Genomic DNA, 8,598 nt, shown 5'->3' with positions numbered 1-8,598 from the left:
CCTGTGTATAGGTCGGTTATAGTTTTTGTTTGTAGTTCGTACTCCCAATTCTCATTTAGGAACGCTCCATCTAGGATTGAGGTGCTAGGGGTGTCCTTTGAACTAGATGCAACGTGTCTCTCTATGGGTTGACCCTTAGTGGTTGCTAATTCAGGAGCACTCGATTGCTCTCCTAGCAATGATATTGACATAGGGGCTTTCGCTTATAACTCTCTTCGTTGCTCTGCCTTGCGTAAGCTCTCGATTTCCTTTTCCTTAGCCGCAATGATATACCGCTCAACCTCTTGTACTTCGGCAAAGGCTTCTATCATCAGGTAATATAACCTCGGAGGGGAATAGCTCTAAAGAGTCAGGGGGTGTAGTGAATGGCGTATTCATGTGCACACTCTCCAGGAGCATGGGGTCTACGTTGGTTATGAATGGTGAATTTACTTCCCTCCCGGGGAGGTCACCTAATAAAAATGTAACCTATCATGTGAGTTCAACAGAAGGGTATTTAAAGTTCTTGAAACTTACAGAAATATATACATAAGGGAATTATGTTTTCAAATTTGAAAAAAACTTATAGATTTAAAAAGAAAATGGTATATTATATTTCTAAAAAAATTCACAGATAAGGGGTTCTACAAACATGTCTTGAACGCACCTGATATGATAGTTTTACACATAGTTGAACCCCTCGAGACTTCCCTACCCCCCTCTTTTACATCATTAGCCCCATGTTTAGAGGGAGTGGCTCTACTAAAGGTTTCCTTCAAGCGGCTAAGCACGCTCGGCACAGACCGGGCATGCATGTCTTGGCTTGAGCTATTGGGATTAGGCATCAGGTAACCCTCCATGACATCATAGTCAGTGAAGAATCACTAGAGGCAATATGTGGGTCCTGAGTGGTACTACCTTGGGTTCCCACTGAGGGCCTAGAGCCTAAGGTACAGGAATAATGAGTGCCCACATAAATGGAGACACTCTCGATGTTCATGTCCTCTAGCAAACAACCAGAGCGTAGGTGCATGTGACCTCGACACTCTAGAGGTGTTGGTGAGTGCCCGTGAAGGCCGCTCACCTAGTTTTTTAGGTGTTTACAACCCAATTTTTTGTATTTTTGGTCCCTTTTTTTAATCAAGCCATAGAATATGACGTGCAATAGCTCAAAACAAGCATCTTGTCTAGAGGGATGTGTCGTGCTTTACAACCCCCAATTTGGTTATGTACAGCCCTCGGAATCCTAAAACTATTCTTTTTCTAGATGGGGAGAGGACTAGAATTAGTAAGTCCAAAGGGTGAGTGTGAAGGAGATGGTGGAGGACTTGAGGAACTTGTCCCACATGCCCTCTCTTCACTTGAGATCCTAGTCTTTATATATAAGGTAGCGTAAGTAGTATATCATAAGACTGAGGACTGAGGACTGGGCTTGGACTTGGGCTTGGGGAATGATCCCGATCCCTTTCTTTTAGGAAAATAAATTTTTAATTTTTATTCCCAAATTTCTTTTTAGTCCCAAATATCCCGAGTGTTTTTTCTTTTACAATACCGCGGACGGTTGCGTGCAATTTCAATGGCTTTTTTGGGCCACACACACTAAACATTTACCTACTCTCCTAACTAACCTAGCATTATCTTCTCTATAGCTAATTACTCTGCTAACTAAGCTTAACTACTCTGCTAACTACTTTGCCGACTACTAACTGACAATGAAGCTACCTACTTTGCTAACTGCTTACTCATTCACTAGGTAACACACTAACTACTAACTGTGCAAATTTAAAAAAAACTGTGTGAAAGCAGACATTGACAAAAACCAAGCTATTCACTAACTATGTAAAGACTGTGTGCAAGCAAATATTGGCAGAAAACAAGTTAACTATTTTATCTACTTACTCATTCACTACTCATTCACTACTAACACACTAACTACTAATTGTGCAAAAGATCATGTGCAAGCAGACATTGGCAGAAAACAGAGATTATGCAGGAAATAAAAACTTGCAAAAAATAACTTCTTCTTCTTCCTCTTCCCTTCTAACACAAACACTCGCAGAAGAAGCACAGAGTACCTCTTGAGCTTAGTGCAGGGTGATTCCCCGACAGTGGCACCAAAAATGTGGGCTTCTGCCGCACGTATCAAAGCAAGGGACTTGCCTAACACTGTGTGCAAGCCACAGGTGGCTCCAAGCATGCAACTAGCCTAAACTAGTAAGCTCAAAGATGACAATGGTGTGTCACTCACGGCTCTATGCTTGCTATCGTGGAGGATTCCTTGCCGCAAAGAAGAGGGAGTTGCCGTTGTGCCGCGCTCAACCGCCTCGCCACCATCGTGCCGCCGCAATGCTGGATCTCTCTCTCTCTCTCTCTCTCTCTAGCACACACACACACACTAGTACACAAAGGAGGCGGAGAAGGAGATGGAGAAAGAGCACTCTTCTTGCGTTGCACAAATGAGAGAACGATGTATTTTAGGTTTAGATTGACTTTTATATGGGCTTGTCCGTTCACATTTGGGCGCCAATCTTACCCAAACATTATAGGTTCCAGTTTTAGAGTGCACCTCTCATCAACAATCACTCTTAACCATTCCTACCTGACCGACAAGCCCAGCCAATAACATAGTACACTACTAGCGTGTCCGACAAGCCCGGCCCATGGCTACATAAAAGGTGGTCGCTTGGTGGTTACAAGGTGGCTGAAAAGGATAAACACAAAACAACTTTTATAACAGAGTGGGGTGCTTTTGCATCTATAGGTATGAATTTTGGAATAAAAAATGGACCACCATCATTCAATTTTACAGCATACAAGACATTTGAACCTTATTTGCAAGATTTTATGAGAGTTTTTGTGGATGATTTTTCAGTATTTGGGAAGAAGGAACTACATCTACAGCATTTGAAGTTGTGTTTTGAAAGGTGTCGACAATTCAGAATGTGCCTTAATCCTTTTAAGAGTGTCATTGCTGTCAGAAGTGGAGTAACTTTAGGTCATGTGGTTTCTCATGAAGGGAAGTCCATTGATGAGAAGAAGATTGAAGTTATTAAAGGAGCAAAAGCCCCATAGAATGTTAAGGAAGTTAGCAGGTTTGTTGGTCAAGTGAAATGGCAAGCTAGATATGTCAGATATTTGGCAAATGTTTATCTACCTCTTACTCATCTAGCAAAGAAGAGTGTACCTTTTATATGGGCCGAACCTCAGGAGAGCTCCTTTCAGATGTTAAAAAAGATGTTGTCAGTAGCACCAATATTACAACCTCCAGATTGGTCATTACTTTTCCATGTATTTGTTGATGCATCGGATATGTCTATTGGTGTTGTCCTCATGCAAGAAAGAGTTAGGGGATGGTTCATACTTGTCTACTATCCTAGTAGGGTGTTAACATTAGCTGAAAGGAATTATGTTGTGATAGAAAGAGAAGCTCTTGGCATGGTATATGCTTTAACCAAATTCGTACATTATTTGATGAGTAACACAATTATTTTTCATGTGGATCATCGAGCATTACTTTACCTAATTAAGAAGCCATTGTTGACTAGAAGATTATCTAGATGGATGTTATTGTTACAAGAATTTGACTTTGTAATTGTTTATACTCTTGGCAAAGAGCACACCATAGCTGATTATTTAAGTAGAATTGGTACTCGTTAGGAACCAACAGGTGTTCAAGCTAACCTACCTGATGCTGGTTTGTTTGAAGTTCATAATACAGTCCCTGAATCATGGTATGATCAGATGTTAACGTTTTTTACGAATGGTACAATGCCAATGGGATTTTTAGGTGATTAGAGGAGAAAGTTTTCTTTAAAAATTAGACCATTTTTTGTGATAGCGGGAGCATTATACAAGAAAGGGATTGATCAAGTCATTAGAAGGTGTGTTCCAGAGTTTGAACAAAAGGTTGTTTTACAAGAAGCTCATTCAGGAACAGCAGGACAACATTTTTTAGGTGGTATAACAGGTAAGAAAGTGTTGCAAGCTGGATTGTGGTGGCCCACTGTATTGAAGGATGTCCATGAGCATGCTAGAAGCTGTGTGATTTGTCCAAGGTTGGGTTAGCCAAATTTTGGGGATAGAATGTCTGATCATCCTGTAGTACCTCTAGAACCTATTCAAAAGTGGGGAATGGACTTTGTTGGACCTGTCAAGCCCGCTACTAGTAAAGGATGTAAATACATTCTGGTGGCTACAAATTATTGTACTAAGTGGGTTGAGGCTGTTGCTCTCAAAGACAATAAAGCTCAGAGTGTAGCCAAATTTCTCTATCATAACATAATGACTCGGTTTGGATGTCCTGTGGAGTTGGTGAGTGATAGAGGAAGCCATTTTTTGAATGAGATGATTGCTCAATTAACAAAAACTCATATGATTATGCACAAAAAGTCCACAGCTTATCATTCTCAAGCTAAAGGATAGGTTGAAAGCACAAATAAGACCTTGGTAAAGATGTTGAAGAAAATTATTCAAGATAACAAGAAGGATTGGGATCAGAAGCTTGATTCAACATTATGGTCCTTTAGGACAGCTTTCAAGGTCACCATAGGTATGACTCCATTCAAATTGGTTTACGGTTTGGAAGTTGTGGTTCCTATGGAATTTGTGGTGCCCAGTCTTAGAGTAACAACAAAAAAATTAGTCTCAAATTGTCAGTTAGGTACATGAGCAGATATTTGATGCAGTTAGAAGAGGACACGTTGATTAGTTCCTATATATTTGAAGTGATTCAAAGAGGATTCAAAGAAGGAGGAAAGCTTGGGTGACTATGAATGTTAAGTTTAAAATCTTCTAGGTTGGAGATTGGGTAATGTTGAACAACTCCAGATTAGGGCCACATCCAGGCAAGTTAACTTTGAGATATATTGGTCCATATAAGATTTTCCAGGATTTGGGACAGGGAACATTCATAGTTGTTGATGTTTTTGGTACCAGAGTTGCGAAACCTATTAATGGTTTTAGGTTAAATAAATTCCAAGAGAAACCACCCCATTTGGAATGGCCATTAGCATGATTGGTCAACCAAAAGAGTTTGCAGAAAGCAGTCTGGGTACAAGGTTTAGATCTCATCAATTTCAAAAGGGAATGACCAACAATAGTGTTGAGGTTAATGGTACAATGCACATCAGTTAATAACAGGACAGAGGAATTAGTGTTTAGAGTGGTCAAGTTGGATTTTTGGAATACCTGAAGTCGGAATTATGCTGATCGGATTTTTCTTGGTCGGATTTTTTAAGGGAGATTTGAAAATTTACATTGAAATGCAGGATGATTCTCCATTAGGTGAAATCATAGCGCAGCGGGTACCATTAGTCGTGAGTGAAAAGTAGGAAGGTGCAAACCATCACCTCTGTCGAACTCTACCTTGCCTTATGTTGTCACCCGACTTCTTCAACTACACACCCACCCTACACATACCCCCAGCCATAGAGGGAAGTCTACCACTACCATGCAGCCCGAGTTGGAGCATGATGAACCGCCGAGAAGATTGCGTCGCAAGGGACAAGTTCTGAGTGTCGACATCAGCAGCCTTGAGTAGATAGAAGCTTCGCGAGAAGAAGAGGTGGTTGTAGAGACTCCTCTCAGCACAACAAAACTGCAGGAATCCTTGATGGATCCTTTTATGGATTTTAAGATATCCCTAGACTTGACACTAGAGACTAATGTGGTATGGCTACAAAGCATAGGACTGCATGCATTTGCAACTCTGCCATGGGATGAATGGAGACATAACTACTATGCAAAATCATAGCTGGATATTTTTTGGAAAACCACGAGTATGATTTCAAGCACATTATCCTTTACCCCGAAATTAGTTTCACATGTATTTCATTTACCGTTGAAAGGTATCATCACAATCCCTAAATGTTCTAAAGCTTTGTTGAAGAAAGAGTTTGGGCTACAGAGGGTAATAGGAAATACTACATGCTAAAGAATGTGAACTAGGTAAGGAGATAGCAGCTATAATGGTATTTGGAGAGATTGTGCTTTCTCATAAAGTTTGACTATATGTCAAAGGAGAACTATGGACCATTGTGTTTTGCAGAGCAGGGAGGTACAGTAAATTTGGCAAATGCGATGTATGACAAAATTGCAGCTGAGGTTTACATGTGAGATAAAAGGAAGGCTTAGAATTGTAGCAGGTTATCTGCATTTTAAGCAGCTATGTTCAGTTCTCCACACAAATCCCTCAGTGAAGATAAGGGTGAAGATGAGCAAACATGTGCAGGTTTGTTGGGCAGAATAGAGGTGTTGAAGGAGGATGATAATTCAAGCCAAAAAGTAGAGCTGTCAACAGATGTGCATGAAAACTAAGAAAATATGTCATCCTTTAGGTTTTTGGTACAAGTAGGATGTTCAGAGGAGGAAGCATTGAAGGCAAAATATAGAAATGATTGAATCCATGAAGAAGCTGGATGCTCCAATCATTACATCTAATGAGAAGGTGCAAACAACAACCAAATTGGGAAAGGTCTTCACATTGTCAAAGAAAAGAAAGGTAGATTCACAAGTGTTCAAAGCAGTAAGACAATTGGATTTTGAACTAAGAACTGTCAAGAAGGTGAAACAAAAGGTTGCCAATGAGAATGCAAGGATGTCTATACACATGTAAACGGAGGTTCATATGTTTTTGAGTAGCCACCAACTACAGTTAGATAATCAGGCCCATTCCATGTCAAAAACAGGGGAAGCACATGTGTTATTACAAGAACAGGATGATATTGTTTAGAATTTGAACTTGGAAATGGAGAATTTAAAGCTGAAGCGTAAAGATGAGATGCAGGATGTATTGATGCAACTAGTGAGGGCCATACCCAGACTCGACCCTACTCAGCTCCCTCAGTCCTCCAGAACGTTCCAGCGAATGACGTAGATCTATCTGCAAATATCCCTCCCACTTGGGACTGACACTCAAATAGGACTCCGGCCTATCTCGAATGCCAACCCAAGGGGGTACATCCCTTCATTCAATGATTCTATCTGCTTCTCATAATCAATCTGTTGAAACGAACGAGGGGATAGGATCTCTCGGCCACACGGACCGCCTACAGATGCGCGTTGGACGAACCACCCGACCATAGCCACCCTCCGGCAGCTCCCCCGTACTGGGGCTAGCTTCCGAGGACGCAAGACCATGCATCCCATACCACCCGGCCTCACCTCCTCGAGGTGACCTGGCGCACTCCTAGCCTCGCTGGCTAACCACTGGCACTCTGCCAGTGGGGTCGATAACTGAAAATGAGGCCTTGGCCTCCCTTCTATAATAATGGCCGGCCACTCTAGCCGCGTTCACACTACGTCCGCTCGGACACTGGACGCCCATCACGACAGTATCTGGGCTAGATCCCCTCTCCTGTGAGCGGGACATAACATACTTCCCCCCTTAAGAACCATTGATGTCCTCATCAATGAAGTGGGGATACTGAGCCTTCAAAGCTCTAACAGGTTCCCAAGTAGCAAACCTTTCAGATTGAACCTTCAATTTGATTAAGTACTTGTCATAAGCCTTTTGGCACGAATGACGGGTACGATGATCTAAAATTGCTTCTGGTTCTCGAGGAATATACTTAGTTTGCATATCTTGCCATACATTTTCCTCGATAGGCACAACAACGTCAGCTTCGCCCAATTTCACTTTAAGGCGGCTGACATGAAACACTGGATGTACACTAACATCCGAAGGAAGAGCCAGTTTGTAGGCAACTTGGCCAACTTTCTTTGTGATTAGGAACGAACCACAATATCTAGCTGAAAGCTTATAATGGTTTCCTGTTCGCATAGTCTTGGAATCCTTGGGTATCTTCAAATAGACCCATTGTCCCACATCTAGAGTCCTTGGAGACCTCTTTTGATTAGCATAAGTAGTGACTCGGTCCCGAGCCGTTCGTATACTATCCTTAGCCAATTTGAGCATTTCCTGCATGTCATACAGGAAATCACGAGCTTGGCGTTCCTTGACTTTCTCTAAGCCAATAGCAAACGGGGATTTAGGCTCAAATCCATACATCAGCATGAACACGCTAAATCCAGTAGCAAAATGCTTGCTACTATTATAGGCAAACTCTAACTGTGGAAGGTACCTTTCCCAGTCAGACTGCCTATGAGAGACATAGGCTCTCAACATGTCCTCTAACGTCTGATTCATCCGCTCAGTTTGTCCGTCTGACTCAGGATGATCAGAAGACGACATACTCAACTTTGTCTGAAGGTGAGCAAAGACATCTCACCAAAATCGGCCAGTGAAGTTAGTATCTCGATCACTGACGATATCTTCTGGGAGACCATACAACTTTGTCTGAAGGTGAGCAAAGATATCTCACCAAAATCGGCCAGTGAACTTAGTATCTCGATCACTGACGATATCTTCTGGGAGACCATACAACTTGTAAAGCTGATCGACAAATAAAACCGCCAACTCATGGCTTTTTACTATTGACTTCGTTGGTATAAACTTCGCCGTTTTTGTGAGTCTATCGATCACAACCCAAATAGTGTCATTGCCTCGACTAGTATTTGGCAAACCAACGATGAAGTCCATGGAAATACTCTGCCACTTGGCATCTGGGATTTCCAATGGATGTAGAAGGCCAGCTTTCCTAAGGCGCTCTGTCTTATTGA

The 8,598-nt window shown here is 41.8% G+C and overlaps 1 pseudogene; it reads left to right on the top strand.

Moving 5' to 3' along the window:
- The first annotated feature begins 6,144 nt into the window (after nt 1-6,144).
- On the top strand, nt 6,145-6,709 carry LOC147430034 (uncharacterized; annotated as a pseudogene).
- Nucleotides 6,710-8,598: the final 1,889 nt, after the last annotated feature.

This window comes from Adiantum capillus-veneris, chromosome 22 (assembly GCF_014529385.1).
Source record: "Adiantum capillus-veneris isolate H3 chromosome 22, ASM1452938v2, whole genome shotgun sequence".
Taxonomy (NCBI): Eukaryota; Viridiplantae; Streptophyta; class Polypodiopsida; order Polypodiales; family Pteridaceae; genus Adiantum; species Adiantum capillus-veneris.
This window is presented reverse-complemented; position numbering and strand designations above follow the sequence as displayed.